The sequence below is a fragment of the Etheostoma spectabile genome, chromosome 23 (genome assembly GCF_008692095.1).
Source record: "Etheostoma spectabile isolate EspeVRDwgs_2016 chromosome 23, UIUC_Espe_1.0, whole genome shotgun sequence".
NCBI lineage: Eukaryota > Metazoa > Chordata > Actinopteri > Perciformes > Percidae > Etheostoma > Etheostoma spectabile.
The window spans coordinates 23324547-23345272 of record NC_045755.1 but is presented as its reverse complement, the minus strand read 5'-3'; the positions used below and the strand labels follow the sequence as shown (position 1 = coordinate 23345272).

Sequence of the window (20726 nt, the reverse complement as noted above, 5' to 3'; positions counted from 1 at the left end):
TGTATATAACCAGCTGGACCTGCCGGAAAGATGGTGGCACAGCAGCCGTTGCACCAGCGGTCGAGACCAGAGCAGCAGACTGCGAGGCTGCGGCAGGAGGCTGAGTGGTGGGCTGCTAAAGCAACAGCATTGTGATGCGTGATGTAACAGCAACAGCACTGCAGCAGACATGAGATGTGAGATTAAACATAATGATACATCAATTTAAAACAGATCACCTTAGTGCAGTGAAATCCACAATTACAGGCCACTGACCCTCCAAACAGAGTGGTCTGTCCACAGGCCTGCATGGGACATTTCTCAATCTGAAACAATCACAACCCTGTTTAGACTGGGGTGTACAGTAATTTGTTTTATTCATAGCATCTGCACTATTGTATGGTATATTTTTTGAAGTTATCATTATATATTGCTATATTTTACCTTCTGATAGAGGTCATGCCACTTCCGCTGCTTAGGGGCTGGTCCTTTGCCTCCAGAAGGCCAAACCCCTGAGCCGGCATACGCCCTCAACCTCGCCATCCACTCTCCTTCCCCCATGGACTTGTTGCTTTTAGGCTTATTGCTCATCTAAAGGCAACATGAATATGGACAACAATATACAATGAGCATCCTTTGGACAATACACTGTGACACTACAGCACAAACGCACACCTACTATGACAGCTCCATTATCAAAATCAATCAAGTTACTTTTAAATGGGTAGTAATCTACCTGGATGATTAGCATAGAGTAGGCTATGTCATAGCAAGTTAGCTACATATAGTTTCTCTATTCACAGTAATATTGAGAATAATATGTAGATCGTAACATTAGTTTGTTTACATGACACAAACTAGCCATAATACAGTAGTTAATTTAGCTACAGATTGCAATTTACCCAGGTGCAGGTGGTTAACTAAGAATAGTAACAACATAGTAGTTACATGGCTTTTTCTATTTATATTAATATTTCACAAGTTACGTTTATCAATAGTAACGTTAATGTCAGTTAGTTTACATTTCACATGACACAAACGATCATATTAGCTAGCCTACCGCTACAGTTAGCATTAGCGATTGTTAGCTATAATGCTACGGCCATATAACAATGTAACACCTGGCAAAATTATCAGAACACTTTGTGTGAAGGTATTAAATAAACTGTATAGGCCTATTTAAGAAGGAAAAGCATGTTAATGGTTACTTACCATTGAAGTTTATCTCACTGTCAGCTTAAGTGCGATGACAACAAACCGTTACTAGGCACGCTGGGGGCGTCATGTACGTGAACGTCATCCTATGACGCTTGGGACGTCAGCGTCATGTACGTGGTGCGTCATCCAATCTTTCCAATTTATCAGCGTTATGATTGGCTAGATCCATTGTCATCCCGCTACGTGACTGGACGGGGGTGAATTTCACATTGGACATGACCGAACGTGATTAGCTGTCAAGATTGGAAATAGAACAGACGATTCTGAGCGAGAAAGCGCCACTCTGCTCTGGAATTTCTACCCAGGTCTGTGATTCACATTTTGATGGAAGTTGGCAACCTAGGTTCCAACCGCTCACGGGTTGGAAAGTTAAACATTTGGTAGACCTTGCAACTATCTTTTATGTGAGCTTCCTGATTACTAACACATTGATTATTCACATGTAACACTTGTGATTGGCTGGTGTTTTAAAACAGGGCATTGTGAGTACAGATATAAACATCAGTAAGGAGTCTACCAAGTTGCCTCTTATCATTTTAGTTTGGACACCCAGTGAGGCTTACCGCGATGGTTTGGACTAGGTCGACTAGGGTTTTCGGCTGCTCTTGTAATTGTCAGCCCAAACATATGGGCGTTCATGGAGACATGGAAGAAAGTCACTAGGGTGGCAATTTGCTTGACAATAGCAATACATTGCGCGGGATGTTAATGGCATCTTATTGACCTTGTACCCCAAAATGCAATACAGGCTAAATCCCATGGTGGGAATCAAGATCCATCAATGTTTCTGTCCACAATGTCCACCTGAATCCAGAAATGTCCCTGCCAGATGGGCAATAGACTGACAGTTGGGTCAAAATTGTGCAATTATCTTCAAAATGTCCAACTGAGTCCACAAGTATACCTGCCAGATGGGAAATTAACTGATAACTGTCTTCATGGTCTGAACGTGTCAAATATTGCCGGCCAACGCCCACATTGAGTCCAGGTGTGTCCGTTTTGGTTCCTGACCCATGCTATGACCCCAAGAGTGCACAATTTACAATTGAAAGCTGTGGGGAAAGGGGGGTTTCAAAGCTAACAGACCATTCAACAAGCAATTCTGATGCACTATACTGGCCCACTCAGGATGAGCACTGTATACTCTGACTGCAGCAACACAAGTTCAAATTTCAGTGATACCTAATTTTTATGGTGATTACGAGACTGAATGCAAAGTGATCTGTAGCAGGGGGTTTGGGTGGACATGATGATGGTATGCAAACTGAGGTAATCTCGGCAACAACAAGGTGCTGCTGGGATTTGAACCCAGGATCTCCTGTTTACTAGACAGGCACTTTAACCAACTAAGCCACAGCACCTCCATGAATAGGTGTAATGTTAAGTCTTAATTTCTCTTTTACCTAGAATAAGCTAAACATACAGTATACTGACTGGCAGTATTGGGAGTAACGTGTTACAAAAGTAACGCAAATAAAGTAATGTATTCCTTTTTGCTTTAACACAGTAATATAACGTATTACCAATTACATTTCATTAATATTATACTTGTTTAAACAACAAGAAACACAAACATTAAACTAGAGCCAGGGAAGCTCAGTCCACCAGGTGGACCAGTCACCATTTGAACCAGACTGAGGTGGACGCTTCAGGGCCCAGCACTCTTCCAGATCGTTGAGAAGCTCTAGCAGCTGGGTGTGCTGCAATACAAAAATGAGAAATTGCCTCGTGGGGGCCTCCCTAGGGAGGTAGTCCAGGCACGTCCACCTGGGAGTAGGTCTTGGGTAAGGTGACTTGACTAGGTGGAGGGATTATATCTCCAACCTGGCCTGGGAACGCCTCGAGATCAACCAGTCGCTCTGAAAAGGGAAGTTTGGGGTTCCCTGCTGGAGCTGCTTGACAAAGATGGATGGTTGGAACCCTGTTCACTAGCTCATTGTAATCTTGCATGACAGGCAAACCTGTAGGAGGCGCTGTAGCTTAGTGGTTAAAGCACCTGTCTTGTAAACAGGAGATCCTGGGTCCAAATCCAAGCAGTGCCTGATAATCAGTTAATACTTTTGTTATCAGCACTACAAAGATTGTATATATTTGTTATTTATTTTTGCTATAGTGCTTAACAAGCATTATTTAATTTTGCCCAGTTGTGGCCTGTTGAGGGGCAATACATATCTGAAGGGAAATGGGTTGGACCCATTTTTTAATGCTTTCAAAACCTTGTTTTGTTGGGGCTGAACGTGGCCCCGGTGTACACCAGGACCCTGTGACATCACTGTCGGGTGGGGTTTCAGGTGCATGTGATGCTGACTGAGGTGAAATAAACAGGAACTTTATCGGTCAAGGCACGTTGGGCGCTGACTGCCTGATTTTAACATCTTTGATGCTGCTGGAATGAAAATTAATGAATTGATTATTTGATATTAGTTGACTATATCGGGATATGCAACTGAAGGAAGAATCACAGGGTCGTCATGGATCTAAGAAGAGGGAGCCAATTTGGAAGGATCTGCACCGCCTATAAACTGTAATTTCTCAAAATATCATCCTCCCCTATATGTCACTAAATTCTTATTTATTCTGTAGATGGAAATCGCTGTGAGCAGGGTTTGAACCTGCACAGGGAGACCCCATTGGATTTCAAGTCCAAAGCCTTAACCACTCGGCCATCACAGCTGTAAAATACATTTGGTTTTTACAATGGAGAACCCCTGAGGCCTGACAGACTCCATTACAGTTAGTACCATCAATCAGACAAAGATAGAGCCTTGGGCAGTTCTGAATGACTGATGGGGATTCCCAAACACTTCAGTTCCAAAGGATCATTCAAATCTTGAAGGTATTTCAGGTGTAATGTGGGTAGTTAATCCACCCCCTTTAGATGATCTGATTCATTTCCGAACCAGTCCAGATTGACATTTAACAAGTTATTTAATCACAAGTCAATGAGAAACATACATGTGTACAGACAAGATTAGCAGCAGCAGCGTCACATCAGAAAATGTTTTGGTGTGCAAAGACCAAGAAAATGCCACGCAACAGAAATGCCATGCTCACACCACACAGGAGTGTGCAGGAGGCCTTACCCCTGACTTCCACCAACTGCGGATCCACTCTGCTTCGTGTCTGCTCCGTGATCCGCAGTCCGTCAACACCCACCAGGTCCGGATTTGTTGCAGGCCATGACGGACCACTGAAGTCACATGGACCCACGGGATCTCGTGAATTCATGTATGATCACGCGATATAACAGGATGTAGTTTCTATAAACAGAACCACAAAACCTGATGAATGAACTAGCTTAAACTTGCATTGATCTGAATTTCATGTGTTTTTTTATGCATAATCTTAAGTCTGTTTCGATGTAGTGTTTCTGTGTAAATGTAACATGCCTTTTTCATTTGCTACCAGGGCTTAATGAGTAGCATGGGGATTGGGTAGACATGATGATGGGATGCAAACAGAGGTAATGACTGCAACAACAAGATGCTGCAGGGATTTGAACCCTGGATCTCCTGTTTACTAGACAGGCACTTTAACCAGCTAAGCCACAGCACCCCCTTGAGTACTACTCACAAACAAAACAACAAACCTACTCTCATTCAGAAGCCATAGAAGAGCGGTGCAAATATTTCATCAGAGTGATGGCTTGTGGTAAGAAATTGGTCCTGATTCAGTTGGTTTTGGCGTGAAGTGCTCTGTAGCGCCTACCAGAGGGAAGGAGCTGGAACAGGTTGTGTACGGGGTGAGATGGGTGAGAGGGCGGGAGGCCATCCGTCATCACCTGCACACTTGATGAGTGTCATCGGTGGAAATCTAAACCAGTGATTCCCAAAATGGCTGACCTAACATTGTGCAGCCCACCTGCATCTATGAAAGCATTCCACTCCACTGGTATAGACTGTTTTCAGCCACATATAATGCTATAAGACAACATCACATGTCACTTTTGTTCTCTGGAAAATCATGCAACTGGTAACTTTGTTGCACCTGTTAAGAATCACAAATCATAGCAGAACCAGGCGCTGCTGGGATTTGGACCCAGGATCTCCTGTTTACAAGACAGGCGCTTTAACCACTAAGCTACAGCACCTTCTACAGATAAGCCTGTCTTGCAAGAATACAATGAGCTAATGAACAGGGTTGCTTCCATCCATCCATCTTCGTCCAGCAGCTACAGCAGGGGACCCCTACGAACTCTGGCAAATGAAAACAGCTGGACATGTCCTTGAGCAACGCCTCAGGACTCCCTGTTCATAGGCAGGCCTACCGAGAACCACAGAAGTCCAATGCAAGGTCCTTGAGAGATGAGAGACCCTTTCCCACAGCCCTGGTAAAATCCAGCCTCCATGCCATAAGTCCCCTCATCACAAAGGTCATTAACCACTCCCTCCGGTCAGGCCATGTTCCATCAACACTGAAAACAGCTGTTATCAGGCCATTTCTCATGGAAAGCCATGAAAAGCTTAAAACACAGTCTTAATTTAGTCCTCCTCAACAGTTAACATAGCGTTTGCTGTGGGGCGTGTCTGTTTTTATTTCTCCCATGTTAACAGTATTGACCAATACGGTAGGCATTCTAACCTCAGCTGACACGCTCATTGTGTGCAGGCAGTGTGCAGGAGCCCTAAGCTTCCAAGGTAAGACTGAAATTCATGATAGTAAAAACTTTATAATCTTCACACTAAAGTTGCAAAAACACCTCCAACAAAAGGCTTTTATTCGCTTTATGTAATGTTATGGTACAAAACAACATCACATGTCACTTTAGTGCTCTAGAAAATCAGGCTTCATCTTTGTTGCATGTTAAGTTTCACGAACCATGTGGAAACACTTTATTAAGTGATAACCAGGCACTGCTGGGATTTGGACCCAGGATCTCCTGTTTACGAGACAGGCGCTTTAACCACTAAGCTACAGCGCCTCCTGCAGCTAAGTCTGTCTTGCAAAAATATAATGACCTAGTGAAAATATCTTTAATATGTTCAACTAAGTCTAAATTTGGAGCTCCTTTAGGTTAAAATGAAGTACAGGTCACAGTTCAACCAGCCACCACCAACATACTGTTTTCAGTCAACAGCCAAGAACCCGTTAGCCTAGATGTGGACAGTGTAGAGGTTGATTGTTTATTTCACCAGTACTCTGGCTTAAACCAGGTTCCACCGAGACTTGAACTCGGATCACTGGATTCAAAGTCCAGAGTGCTTACCATTACACCATGGAACCACTGTTCTGAAAGGCAACATTGGTTTGCCAGGCAGCTTCTTTCATAATATTAACACTTATGCTATTGAAGGCACACAACAATTACTGGCTAACTTAAGTCATTTAGTAAGCTAAGCGTTGACACAGGATGTGGAACAAGGCAAGTCAAGAATAGGTTTTAAAGCTCTTGCCACAAACAATGAATACAGCAGTAGATAGGTCTACTGTGTACACATAACTTTACATGGGTTGATAATGCAGATGCTCACAAAAGGTGCGGCTGTACTTTCAATTCAGTATCTTAGCGCAAATTAATATCCACTACAATGTAGAGAATAGCTGAGTTCAAGATTCCCAATACCATGTCTCTGAAATTAGTTCTAGAGGGAAACAATTCATGTAAGAAGTGGGATTTGAATCCAAGCCCCCAGTGGAGACTGCGACCTAAACGCAGCGCCTTGGAACGCTCAGCCATCCGATCTTTAGCTTGTTTATCATTATCTTCTTTAATAGTTTTTTTAATAAATTAAAACATAAAAAATATGACTAACATGGGATTATTTTTAATGTTATATTAATAAATAATGTTACAACTATATGGCTAAGTAAGCAATAAAACCTTTAAATGAGCCCTTCCTGTTTTTTTTTTGTTATGTCTCAGCAAGAAGTATTATGCTTTTGGGTTGTCTGTCCATCAGAATCAGAAATACTTGATTGATCCGTGAAGGGAAACTCTTGAAGAGACTGCTTCTTTGCGCCAGTAAGCTAAGGATTTTGGATTTGTGCCTCTACAGGCCTCTGCTCTACCAACTGAGCTATTAAAGGTCAACAATGGTTTTGAACGCACTTCCCATTCTTGTTAATGTGATAACACAGGACCCCCTGGAGGGAATTTCGGAATCATCAAGGGCTGTAGCTCAGTGATAGAGCGCACTTCACAGTCTCAATGCCCAGATGTATTACAAGATTTGAGTGGTGAGCATAGCTGCCTTCCAAGCAGTTGACCTAGGTTCGATTCCCAGCCATCGCAGCAGCTTTCTTTGAGTGATGTTACTTGCTTTATTTAACAAGAAGTCAGCAGAAAGGTTACTTGCCCAACCTGGTTTGATAAAACATTAGATCTCTTTGGGCTGCACGATTATGGCCAAAGTGATAATCACGATTATTTTGATCAATATTGAGATCACGTTTAATTATCACAATTATTTGTTGATTTTCTACTCCAAAGTGCTGGAAAGGAAGGTTTCACCAATTGTTGAACCTCAGGTTAGCAAGGAACAATCTCAGCAAGGTGATTGATGGATGAATCTAGTTACTTCACCAAGTTCAGCCCAAATGACACAGCTGCAAGACATCACATTGGTTGGCTTCCAGCTATGTAATACGCAGTGGTGGGATTTGAACCCACGCCTCAGGAGAGACTGGAGCCTTAATCCAGTGCCTTTGACCGCTGGCCACACTACCTGCAAGCAAAAGGCAGTTTTGATGGCAGTAAAGGTGAGCCACTGATTTGCAAAGTCTATAGCTGTAAATCTGCTCCATCACCGCCATGTTTTGAAACCATATGCAACATAAATATTACATATTTTACCTATGTTTCTTCTGTTATTCAATGAACACATTAAGGGGATGTAGCTCAGTGGTAGAGCGCATGCTTTGCATGTATGAGGGCCTGGGTTCAATCCCCGGCATCTCCAATAAGTGTGCTTCAAAAGCCCTTATTCTGAAATAGAAAAGCAATCTCCTTGAGTTCATGGTAACTAATGTAAACGTCAGTCTTAATGGCAAGATTGGCAATAAACAGTGCATTGCCTAATGAGGGTGATATAGTTGACAAACTGTTTTTATCACTTGAGGTATTTCAGTGAAGTCTTTGGTCTTGGACAGTTACCTTGCAATTTAAAACTGTATATCCTATTGTCTCTGGAAGACTCTGAAATAAAGAGACTGGTTGCATGCAAGTAGTGTGGCCGAGTGGTCTAAGGTGCTGGATAAAGGCTTCAGTCTCTCTGGAGGCGTGGGTTCAAATCCCACCACTGCCATTTGCAAAGGTTGCATTGCTGGAATGCAACTTCATCATTTGTGCTGAACTTTTATGTATTTGTGAAGTAACTAAAAACATAAGGGGCATTTTGGCGGAGGATTGGCTGAAGCTTCCTTTCCACCACCTTGGAGTAGACCAGGGAGGCTGAGCAGAGTGATACGCAAGTTGCAAGGTCTACAAAATGTTTAACTTTGCCACCCGTAAGCTGTTGGAACCTTTGTTGCCACCTTCCCTCAAAATGTGAATCACAGAATTTTCCATCCCCTAAGCCCAAACAGCAGAGCAGAGTGGCGCTACCCAGAACGTATTTGTCCACTTTCTCATCTCCTTTCTTACCAATCAAACCCAAAGCTCCCTTCCATTTTCTGCCAATCACGAGAGACTTCATATCCATTTCTTGCCAATCAAAAAAGCGCCTCCTCTTGGCAACGCCCATCTCCATTTCCTACCAATCAAAACATTTTCTGCTTCAATGGCAATCGCAAGAGAAGAAGACTCATTGCGTAGAAAATGTAAATAGTTAGATTTGACTATGCATACAATACTATGATGTATTGTGATTTATATGTTATGTGTGTTTTACTCTTTGTACAGAAGTAGTTTGTTGATTCTCTTATTTTCCTCCCTGGTGTAAAAACCTTTGTATAGTCAGTAATTTCTTGTGCTAAACAATATTTATTTGTTACCTAAAGACATATTGTTTTGTTGAGATCAATAATGTAATAAAGTTGGCATGTATTATATTAATTGCTTCATTTCAATATTATTCCAAATTATAGTGTACACACTGCTGAGCATATGACTTGCCTTTATACACCCTACTTCCCTGCATTGATTACTGTAAGACATACTAGCTTTTAGAGAAAAGAGAACTAAAAATGCTTGGTTTTACCTGTCATACATTGTTTAAAGAAAAAGAAAATTATTTATTACTAAACAATACTTATTATAAAGACTAACTTTTAATATTGACCAAATATAGCACGATTACTAAATGTATGCAGTGCTAAAAACAGATATATTGTTCAAAAGTCAATCTAAACGTTATAAATTATTGTTTAAATGGTTCCCAACCTTACTAATATCTTATTCCTCCAAAACTTTGTTTAGTAGAACAAAAAGTTGTGGACAGTGTAATTGGATCTTCTGGCACTAGGTGGGGATCGAACTGTGACCTTTGAATCTACGTTAACTTCCCTTATTTCCCAGAAACATTCCAATTTCAGCAATTAAATTAAAATCTGACTTCATAGAAACTATACAACTCTTACACTTTGTGGGTAATTTAGCATCTTTCTCATCTTTTCTCTCATTTCTCCTTTTTCCTCCTTTTTTCCTCTTCCTTTTCTCTTTTTCCTTCTTCCCTCCCTCTTCCCCTTTTTCCTCTTCTTCCCCCCCCCTTACAGACTATTGTTCCCCAGCTTTGGCGCAGCGGAAGCGTGCTGGGCCCATAACCCAGAGGTCGATGGATCGAAACCATCCTCTGCTAAATCTTATCATTTGTATCGCACTAAGTCTATTTCCAGTCTTTGGATGTTTAGCAAAGCATCTGTTGCGCAAGTGTCTGGGATGTAAGGTTTCCACCTGCTGAAAAGTAAAGTTAATGGCATGTCAAGTTAAAATGGAAACTACAGTGCTGATACCTGTTGTAACACTGATACATCTGGAACATAACATGTTATATCTATACAAATGTTAATTTTTGCAATATCACAAAGGTGAAAAGATTCCTCACAGTGGTGCTGGAGGCCAGGGTGATGCCATCCAGAGTAACTAACTCTTTGGATAATGCGTCACGGAAAGTGCTTGGGCCCAGAACAATAACTTAAGTTTTATCTGAGTTAACATTAGAAAATGACAGGTCATCCAGGTTTTAATATCCTGAAGGCACATTTGAAGTTAGCTAACTGAGTAGTTCATTCGGCTTGATCGATAGTATAATTGAGTATCATCTACATAACAATGAATGTTTGTGGAGTGCTGCCAAAATGATAACGACGATGAAATTGGGCATTGACACTCAAAATGTGATTGATTTTTTTGACTTTTTTGTGAGATCACGGAATAAGAGAATAAACCTGGGTGGAATATGTAATGTTAATGTTGTATATGGCTTAAAAACCTGGTGGTGGCTGGAAATCAAACACGGCAAAATGCTTGCACTGCTATTGTATAAATCAAAGTTAAATAGTAACATCACTCAAAGAAAGCTACTGCAATGGCTGGGAGTCAAACACCGGCCATTTGCTTGGAAGGTAGCTATGCTCACCACTATACCACCATCGCTGGGCAATGTAATGTTCACTGCAAATCTTGCAACACATAACACTGTGCTATACGAAAATGCTCAAATCCTTCTCAATTGTTGAGTAAAGCAGGACATGGGTAAAGTGCAGAGTTGGTAGACACTTGTTATGTTTTTGTCTTTTAATTCCTGCTGCATTGTTTTCCATTTTCCAAATAAGAGCTCTTCTAGCGTCAGGAAACATCACCTGTTGGAGATGCCGGGGATTGAACCAGGGGCTCATACATGCAAAGCATGCGCTCTCCCATGAGCTACATCCCCTGAATGGTCATTGATCTGTTGTGATATTTGTGTGCCTTCAATATCTCACATGTGGCTAGTTTGTGCCAAGCAAACACTAGCAATACTTCGAAAGGTTCCATGGTGTAATGGTTAACACTCTGGACTCTGAATCCAGCGATCTGAGTTCAAATCTCAGTGGAACCTGTTTTAAGCCACAGCACAGGTGAAAAAGATCAACCTTTCAATTTCCCATCTAGTTTAAAGTGAGCTTACAGGTTCAAAATGGAGCTGAACACTGAGGAGGATTCCTCCGTAACAGCCGTTCTGCTCTGCTCCGTGTTCCCCCGCTGTCCGGTAATAGTTAAAGCAGATAAAAACCTAAGAACACTCAAAAGCTTCAAGATAAAACTTACTTAAGAAGCTTCTCATTCAGGTTCAAGCGAAGGCTGTTTCCAGCCAGACTATGAATTGATTCATGTAATCCGGTTATTAATATGTAGTCAGTCCCATATGGTCTAGCGGTCAGGATTCCTGGTTTTCACCCAGGTGGCCCGGGTTCAACTCCCGGTATGGGAATCAGTATCTAGTTGATGAAGGTCTGCAGCAAGTCTGTGTCATGGGTCTGTATTAACCCAATGCCCGATATGCATTTTCCCAAACCTAACTCATGTATGACAATAAATAGTCATAATGTATATCTCTATGGTGAAACTTTAATAGACATGGTGGTGGAGAAAAGGTGAAAACTTGAATTCTGACTACCAGACTTCTTGCAGTGTTTATCAACAAGTGATGTATGTATTTATGTGCCCTGTTCCTGGCATATCTATGGATGTATTTATAAAATCACTGTGATTATTAACGTGTCAGTCCCATATGGTTAGCCGCAGTCTGGATTCTACCTAAATAACCTTTACCACATTCTTAAGGAGTCCTCTGGAGACTACAATCAGTACATCTGAGAAAGCTTTCAGTTAGTTTGATTTTACATCATTTGGCCTAAGTGGTGCAAAAGGTCTTGGTTGCTGCTCTTAAAGACTTCTAATAGTAAGGAAAACCCTGGTTTTCACCCGTGCCCTGGTTCAATTCCCGGTATGGGAATTGGTATTTAGCTGGTGAAAGTCTGCAGAAAGATCTGTACAATCTCTGACATTGGTCCTGTATTAAATCAGAGCTGTAGTACGTACGTAAAAAGGCAAAAATGTGGAAGATTAACTCAAGAAGTGTTTAATAAAGATGAGTAAGTACAGCTGTATCTGTATCTGTTAACATATGAATATCTGTATCTGGCGGGGCCAAACCGGAAGTGGACAGGATTTAGGCTGAATCCCATTTCTCCCCCTCACCCCTACCCCTTTGCCCTTGAAACCAGGGGTGAGGGGTAGGGGTGAAAACATACCCTATGAAATGGGACACCACTTGGTTACAACACCGTACAGTATTGTCACAAACTTCCAAGATGCCGTCTCTGTCTGTTGATTGTGGGGTTTGGACAACAGTGTCATATGCATGTATATATTTATATATTTTATAGTTATTTTAAGTTCACTTTGGTGGTGCAGAGGCAGATGTTCTTATCTGTGTAGTACTTAGGTCTGTTGCAATCTGTATACACATGTTTCATTTATACATACATATACAACCTGTCTACAGGGTGTGTTGTATATGGGTTTCAGTTATGACCGTTTTGAATGTCATTGATGTTCACAAAAACATTTTGTTGACAAAAATCTGTCTTTATTGCTGATAAATTGAACATAACAGGCAAAAACATTACATAAAATTATGTTACAGAACCATTATCAAATATTAGAACCATAACTAACATGTCACACACATAAAAAGGCACTCATGTGTAAAACTAAAAAATACACACAAGACCACAAACAAACAAATTAACTACAGCTGGTCTGATATTCCAGACTAGTCTGAAGCCTGTGGGCGGTAACCCCCCCCTCACATATCATCAGTGTCCCGTATCAAAACAAACAACAATATACAGTGCATGAACAAGAATTAATTACAAATTATTACAATAACACAGTACCAATGCAATAATGAATGGGTACAACATGAACACAGGACTTAGGAAACTTCTGCGTTTTCAGCCCCCAAAGTGGATCAGCTGCTGTTTCCTCCTGCTTCAAGTAAGCTCGCGTCCTCCCTTGATTTTGTAATTCACTGTCTATGGTTCCAAGGGCCATACACCCTTTTCCCTTGTTCAAAAGTTTATGGGACAGCACTAGGTTTCACGTGAACGCGCAAAACCAAGGGGAAGGGGTAAGATAGAGAACTGAGATTCAGCCCAAGACCTCCTGTAACACAAACTAAGCGGTATGCCCCCTTTTTAATACCTCAGAGTATCAGACAACACAACAAGCACTTTAAATGTACATGATTTACAGTTTCTACTTTACTATTTATCTATTTACAGTATTGTGCTGTAGTATATTTATTGTTTTGTGTTTATGCTGCAGTTTTTATGGGTGTTAGATCAGGTTTGAGTGCTTTAATTTCTGTTTTATGGATGAAATAACCTAACATACTATTATGGACAACCAATGCATCTCTCAGCATTATTTTCAGTTTGTGTTACAAGATTTGCAGTGATCGTTGCATTGTCCAGCAGAAAGGCAACAGGTGTGTTACTTTTCGACTATAATTTATACCATAGGTTTTGAAGCCATATACAACATTCCCTTTACATGTTTTACTACAGTTTCTTCTTTTATTCAGTGATATTTATATCTCCTTGCGGGAGTCATCCAAAAGGATTAATAAAGATAAGTTTAAGTATATCTCAGAAAACAATCCAAAAAAACATGAAAATCTTCCGGTGATGTAGCTCAGTGGTCTTTTATACCTCAGGCTATCAGACAGCCCAACAAGCACTTTAAATGTACATGTTATACAGTTTCACTGTATTTATGTACTTGTACTGTAGTGTAGTATATGGCATCAAACTCCAGTTTGTTACGTATCTGTACTGTAGTGCAGTTTTTTTTCCAGTGTTACAGCAGTATGAGTACTGTAGTTTCCATATTTATGGATGAAATCAACTTGTCATGCAATTGAGTTCACTTCAGCAGGTGGAGACTTTTCACTTCAGACACTTGTAGCAACAGATGCTTTGTTAAACATGGAAATAGACTTCATGCTGATACAAAGCATAGGAAATAGCAAAGGATGGTTTCGATCCACGGACCTCTGGGTTATGGGCCCAGCACGCTTCCGCTGCGCCACTCTGCTCTGGAAACCTGTCCCAACCAATCTGTGTTTCACATTGTGAGGGAAGGCGGCAACCAAGGTTCCAACAACTTACGGGTTGCAAAGTTAAACATTTGGTAAACCTTGCAACTATCTTTTATGTGAGCTTCCTGATTACTCACACATTGATTATTCACATGTAACACTTGTGATTGGCTGGTTTTTTAAAAACAGGGCATTGTGAGTGCCGATATAAACATCAGTAAGAGTCTACCAAGTTGCCTCTTATCATTTTAGTTTGGAAAGCGGCACACCAAGTCAGTTTTACCGCGATGGTTTGAACTGGGTTGTCTAGGGTTTCTGCTGCTCTCGAGCAGAAGGCTGTACTTACTCTGGTTTCTCTTCAAACACATAACACACATCTTTTTGCCTTTTACTAAAGACTTCCTGGAAGGGAACACAGATGAGCTAAAACTTGTTTTGGTGGGCTTTGCTGTATGGCCAAGCCTTTTGTGGGTGAAAAAACAAATATGCTGTCCTTAACTAGACTCAGTGTCCTCACACAGCTAGTGCTATATGGGGCGAGGCCAAAGAAACAGATACCAGCATGTGACTTTGCAAATCAGTGGCTCACCCTGGCCACCATCAAAGATGCCATTTGGACCTCCAGAAACTTGCTGGTTAGAAAGCACATGCAGATCCCCCTCGTGGCTGTGATCAGGATGGATGCAGTATCTAAGTAGTATGTGTTTCATGTTTGCACTTTGTTTTTGAATGGTAAATGAACAACTGTGCTGGAATTTGTAATCAAAAACATGACTTTTCAAAAAATTAACAAACTGTTTTGAACACTTGAGGTATTTCAGTGAAGTCTTTGGTCTTGGACAGTTACCTTGCAATCTAAAACTGTATATCCTATCGTCTCTGGAACAATAGTTGGCAGTTGGAGGAGTAATGGCTCTTTACAGTGAATATGCAACAGAAGATGTTCACAAATTTTGCCCAGGTAAATGCTCAGCCCATATTCACACAGACCTAAACCTACTTACTTAATGCTGGGTACAATATTCTAAAATCAACAATGCCACAGAAAATGACCAAGAGTGATAAAATTTTTTAGTATGTAAGTATTGGCTTTTCCCTTGCAAACGTTTTGTTCCAATAACATTAACAAGCATACCGTTAGTTACGTTCTTTGTGTTTGTCACGATTTGGGGAAGTGCTATTTGCAGGTAGTGTGGCCGAGCGGTCTAAGGCGCTGGATTAAGGCTCCAGTCTCTCTGGAGGCGTGGGTTCAAATCCCACCACTGCCATTTGCTGAAATGGTACGTACATTGGCACACTCCTTGCTGAGGATTGGCTAGACTTGAGTTTCCAGCACCTTGGAGTAGAGTTTACCAAGGAGCCTGAGCATAGTGATACTCCTGTAATGGGCAGATGCCATTCTTCTTGAAGAGGGGAGCAACCACCCTGGTCTGCCACTCCTTAGGCACTGCCACAGACCTCCACGCAATGTTGAAGAGGTATGTCAACCAAGACAGCCTCTCCTTACAATATTTCTCAACGGATTTAATCAATCGCTGGGGCTTTGCTACTGTGGAGTTCTTTAAACAGTAAAACTAAGGGTATTTTTACCACTGTAAAATTAAGTTACAGTAAGGGTATTATACTGTAAAAAAACATGTACAGTTATGATACTGTAATCAGGAAGTTACAGCACGTTGCCAGTAAAATAACGCAAATTACAAAAAAAAGTCTAACAGTGTTCAGACAAACCTCATCAAATTTCTTTCTTGTAAAAAACACAACTTCCTGGACTTTCTTTCCAATATCGTCTATAATTGTCCCTTGCTTCAAATTCCCATTTTTCATGGGCTGAATCTCAACTAGCACTGACTCTGCAGAGAGAGCCAATCAGAGCTGATCAGCAACAGCTGTGCTACCTGCATGATGGTTTTTAACCTGGCATGTAGCACAGGAACCAGTTTCTCTTGGTGACTGGAGTGATGGCAGCTGTTAGGGTCTTTGTTGTTTGTGTGCTGACTGTTTGGATTAACAAAGGTTGTTACATTTCTTCTGTTTGAATCTGTTCAAATATGTTTTGGAGTATAGCAAATGTAAAGAGTAGGGTAAATTACTGAAATGAAATTTAGCTAGAACAAGTTCATGATATGTGGCGTCAAACCGCACAAACATTTGATTAACAGCAGTTGCATTGTCCTTAGGCTTGAGTTTGCCAGTTGGAGGCACAAATGACAGACATGATGATGAGCTGCAGAGGAGAATGATTAGAGGTAAGACCATTAGTGACTGAATCTTTCAAGAGCTACTTACAGACGCTAACTGAATTTATTTTGTTCTACAGATGTGTCTCCCAATGATATCTCCATGAAGAGGGCCTTCGCACTTCTCCAGTCAATGGAGTCCATGTTGATCCAAGCCGCTAAAGAAGGTGAGCAAGTTCTGTGAAACCCTATTGGGAAAATGCTGCAATTGTGTTTACAGCTGAGGTTCTTTGTGGCACAATGTAGTAAATTAAGGTTAAGCTGTCTGGCTTTTGAATGGGGATTCAACCCATGTTTAATTTAAGCTATATTGACCATACAATATGGGTATACAGCTGGCTTCTCAAATTATTCAGACATTTATATAGTCAGTCAGCCAACTTAAGCTAAGGTAGCTCTGTAGAGCGTGGAATTTCCCAAACAAAGTAAATGCAGCACATGAACATAACTGCTGTGCTAGCTTAATCTCAATTCAGATTCGGTAATGATGTAAACAAACTCCACTGGCCTAATTACCAATGAAGTCTTTTGGGGCGATAAAGTCTTGAAAGGAAGTCTTAATACTTGCTTTGCTTTTTAATAAAAAACAAAGAAGCCTTAATGGTAAATTCTTTACAGTATTAACGTCAAAAGTAGCTGGAACTTAACAATTTCTACATATTTTTCAGCACAACTGGAAACCAATGAAGTGGAAGCTGAGGCAGCTATTCAAAAACTTGCAGATGTTCAATTGCCCCTGAACGGACCCAAACGGCTCAAAACCAACCAGACGCTGGGCGACCAGGCTTCCAACCAGACGCTGGGCGACCAGGCTTCCAACCAGACGCTGGGCGACCAGGCTTCCAACCAGACGCTGGGCGACCAGGCTTCCAACCAGACGCTGGGCGACCAGCTTCCAACCAGACGCTGGGCGACCAGGCTTCCAACCAGACGCTGGGCGACCAGGCTTCCAACAGACGCTGGGCGACCAGGCTTCCAACCAGACGCTGGGCGACCAGGCTTCCAACCAGACGCTGGGCGACCAGGCTTCAACCAGACGCTGGGCGACCAGGCTTCCAACCAGACGCTGGGCGACCAGGCTTCCAACCAGACGCTGGGCGACCAGGCTTCCAACCAGACGCTGGGCGACCAGGCTTCCAACCAGACGCTGGGCGACCAGGCTTCCAACCAGACGCTGGGCGACCAGGCTGCCAACCAGACGCTGGGCGACCAGGCTGCCAACCAGACGCTGGGCGACCAGGCTGCCAACCAGACGCTGGGCGACCAGGCTGCCAACCAGACGCTGGGCGACCAGGCTGCCAACCAGACGCTGGGCGACCAGGCTGCCAACCAGACGCTGGGCGACCAGGCTGCCAACCAGACGCTGGGCGACCAGGCTGCCAACCAGACGCTGGGCGACCAGGCTGCCAACAGACGCTGGGCGACCAGGCTGCCAACCAGACGCTGGGCGACCAGGCTGCCAACCAGGCCAAAATGAGTTTCCTCAGGAGGGGGGCTGGCATCTCTAACCCAATGGATGGTGGGGTTTGGAGTAGAGCCGCTGCTCCTTGCGATGAAAGGAGCCAGTTGAGGTAGTTAGGGAATCGGGTAAGGTTCCGGGGGGCCTCTGTAGAGAGCTGGTCCAGGCATGTCCAGCTGGGAGGACGCCTGGGGGAAGACCCAGGACTAGGTGGAGAGAGTACATCTCCAACCTGGCCTGGGAACGCCTCGGGATCCCCCAGTCGGAGCTGGTTGATGTGTCTCGGCAAAGGGCAGTTTGGGGTACCCTGCTGGAGCTGCTGGACAAAGATGGATGGATGGAACCCTTTTCACTAGGTCATTATGTTTTTGCAAGACAGACTTTGCTGCAGGAGGCGCTGTAGCTTAATGGTTAAAGCGCCTGTCTTGTAAACAGGAGATCCTGGGTCCAAATCCCAGCAATGCCTGGGTGTCACTGAATGAAGTTTTTCCACATGATTGCCAATACTTAACATGTGCAACCAAGTTATTGCCTGATTTCTTAGATCACTAAAGTGACATGTGATGTTGTTTTGTACCATAATGTCACATGTGTCCATGTAAAACGGATAAAAGCTTTTTGTTGGAGGTGTTTTTGCAACTTTAGTGTGAAGATTATAAAGTTTTTATTACCATGAATTTCAGTCTTATCTTGGAAGCTTAGGGCTCCTGCACACTGCCTGCATGGCGTGAGCGTGTCAGCTGAGGTTAGAAAGCCTACCGTATTGGTCAATACTGTTAACATGGGAGGAATAAAAAGTGACATGCCACACAGCAAACGCTATGTTGACTGTTGAGGAGGACTCAAGCTTTTCATGGCTTTCCATGAGAAATGGCCAGCCTGGAGGGAGTGGTTTATGACCTTTGTGATGAGGGGACTTATGGCATGGAGGTTGGATTTTACCAGGGCTTTGGGGAAAGGATCTCTCATCTCTCAAAGACATTGCATAGATAGGACTTATGATGTTCTGGGTAGGTCTCCCTATGAACAGTGAGTCATGAGGCCTTAACGCGTCCATCTGTCAAGGACACGTCCAGCTGTTTTCATTTGCCGGAGTTTGTAGGGGTCCCCTACTGGTGCTGCTGGACGAAGGTGGATGGATGGAAGCAACCCTGTTCATTAGCTCGTTGTATTCTTGCAAGACGGGCTTCTCTGTAGAAGGCGCGGTAGCTTAGTGGTTAAAGTGCCTGCCTTGTAAACAGGAGATCTTGGGTTCAAATCCCAGCAGTGCCTGCTATGCATATGATTCATGATTCTTAACAGGTGTAACAAAGTTACCAGTTGCCTTATTTACCAGAGCACAAAAGTGACATGTGATGTTGTCTTATAACATTATATGTGGCTGAAAACAGTCTATACCAGTGGAGTGGAATGCTGGCTTTAATAGGTGCAGGTGGGCTGCACGCTGTTAGGTCAGCCATTTTGTGAATCACTGGTTTAGACTTCCACCGATGACACTCATCAAGTGTGCAGGTGATGACGGATGGCCTCGCACCCTCTCACCCATCTCACTCCGGACACAAACTATTCCAGCTTCTCTCCTCTGGTAGGCGCTACAGAGTACTTTACACCAAAACCAACAGAGTCAGGACCAATTTCTTACCACAAGCCATCACTCTGATGAAATATTTGGACCGCTCTTTGATGGCTTCTGAATGAGAGTAAATTTGTTGTTTTGTTTGTGAGTAGTACTCAAGGGGGTGCTGTGGCTTAGCTGGTTAAAGTGCCTGTCTAGTAAACAGGAGATCCAGGGTTCCAGTCCCTGCAGCACCTTGTTGTTGCAGTCATTACCTCTGTTTGCATCCCATCATCATGTCTACCCAATCCCCATGCTGCTCATTAAGCCCTGGTAGCAAATGAAAAAGGCATGTTACATTTACACAGAAACACTACATCGACACAGACTTAAGATGATACATGAAAACACATGAAATTCAGAGCAATGCAAGTTTAAGCTAGTTCATTCATCATGTTTTGTGGTCCTGTTTATAGAAACTACATCCTGTTATATCGCGTGATCATACATGAATTCACAAGATCCCGTGGGTCCTTGTGACTTCAGTGGTCCGTCATGGCCTGCAACAAATCCGGACCTGGTGGGTGTTGACGAACTGCGGATCACGGAACAGACACGAAGCGGAGTGGATCCGCAGTTGGTGGAAGTCAGGGGTAAGGCCCCCTGCACACAACTTGTTAATTGTTAATCTGGACTGGTTTGGAAATGAATCAGATCATCTAAAGGGGGTGGAAGGGGGTGTCATTCATGCTTTTATCACTGTTCGGCTGGATTATTGTAACTCTCTATATGGGCCTACCCCAGAAATCTTTAATTCGGCTCCAGCTTGTCCAAAACGCAGCTGCTCGCCTTTTAACTAAAACAAAAAAACAGGAACATATAACACCAGTCCTGGCCTCCCTCCACTGGCTACCTGTCCGTTACAGGATAGATTTTAAGATCTTGTTGCTTGTTTTTAAGGCCTTAAATGGTTTGGCGCCATCTTACCTGGCTGATCTCTTATGCCACCATTCTCCAGTCAGAACGCTGAGGTCGTCAAACCAGCTGCTCTTGGACGTCCCAAGATCGAAGCTAAAAAACAAGGGCGATAGAGCCTTCGCAGTGGGCGCCCCCACCCTATGGAACAACCTCCCCATGCATATTAAAGCGGCACAGTCCGTACAAACATTTAAATCACTGCTTAAGACGCACCTGTTTGCTGTGGCTTTTAACCCTCGTTAACTTGGATTGAGATATTTTAAAGTGTTGTT

At 42.8% G+C, this 20726-nt stretch overlaps 1 protein-coding gene, 14 non-coding genes and 1 pseudogene across 15 annotated transcripts in view; 10 read left to right on the top strand and 6 right to left on the bottom strand.

The window, feature by feature from the left end:
- The window catches only part of LOC116672880 (NACHT, LRR and PYD domains-containing protein 12), a 769761-nt gene that overhangs the window by 209176 nt on the left and 539859 nt on the right, over positions 1-20726 (top strand). The window lies entirely within an intron of this gene.
- LOC116672882 (zinc finger protein 271-like) overlaps positions 1-20726 on the top strand; it is a 643109-nt pseudogene that overhangs the window by 172797 nt on the left and 449586 nt on the right.
- On the bottom strand, positions 2485-2558 carry trnat-agu (transfer RNA threonine (anticodon AGU)). Its single transcript has one exon. It is a non-coding gene; the product is annotated as a tRNA-Thr (tRNA).
- On the top strand, positions 3167-3239 carry trnat-ugu (transfer RNA threonine (anticodon UGU)). The gene has a single exon. It is a non-coding gene; the product is annotated as a tRNA-Thr (tRNA).
- On the bottom strand, positions 3789-3870 carry trnas-uga (transfer RNA serine (anticodon UGA)). Its single transcript has one exon. It is a non-coding gene; the product is annotated as a tRNA-Ser (tRNA).
- trnat-agu (transfer RNA threonine (anticodon AGU)) lies at positions 4679-4752 on the bottom strand. The gene has a single exon. It is a non-coding gene; the product is annotated as a tRNA-Thr (tRNA).
- Positions 5215-5287, bottom strand: trnat-ugu (transfer RNA threonine (anticodon UGU)). Its single transcript has one exon. It is a non-coding gene; the product is annotated as a tRNA-Thr (tRNA).
- On the bottom strand, positions 6046-6118 carry trnat-cgu (transfer RNA threonine (anticodon CGU)). Its single transcript has one exon. It is a non-coding gene; the product is annotated as a tRNA-Thr (tRNA).
- trnaq-uug (transfer RNA glutamine (anticodon UUG)) lies at positions 6349-6420 on the bottom strand. Its single transcript has one exon. It is a non-coding gene; the product is annotated as a tRNA-Gln (tRNA).
- trnaa-ugc (transfer RNA alanine (anticodon UGC)) lies at positions 8025-8096 on the top strand. The gene has a single exon. It is a non-coding gene; the product is annotated as a tRNA-Ala (tRNA).
- On the top strand, positions 11103-11174 carry trnaq-cug (transfer RNA glutamine (anticodon CUG)). Its single transcript has one exon. It is a non-coding gene; the product is annotated as a tRNA-Gln (tRNA).
- trnae-uuc (transfer RNA glutamic acid (anticodon UUC)) lies at positions 11475-11546 on the top strand. The gene has a single exon. It is a non-coding gene; the product is annotated as a tRNA-Glu (tRNA).
- trnal-aag (transfer RNA leucine (anticodon AAG)) lies at positions 15409-15490 on the top strand. The gene has a single exon. It is a non-coding gene; the product is annotated as a tRNA-Leu (tRNA).
- trnat-ugu (transfer RNA threonine (anticodon UGU)) lies at positions 18315-18387 on the top strand. Its single transcript has one exon. It is a non-coding gene; the product is annotated as a tRNA-Thr (tRNA).
- On the top strand, positions 19121-19193 carry trnat-ugu (transfer RNA threonine (anticodon UGU)). The gene has a single exon. It is a non-coding gene; the product is annotated as a tRNA-Thr (tRNA).
- trnat-agu (transfer RNA threonine (anticodon AGU)) lies at positions 19660-19733 on the top strand. Its single transcript has one exon. It is a non-coding gene; the product is annotated as a tRNA-Thr (tRNA).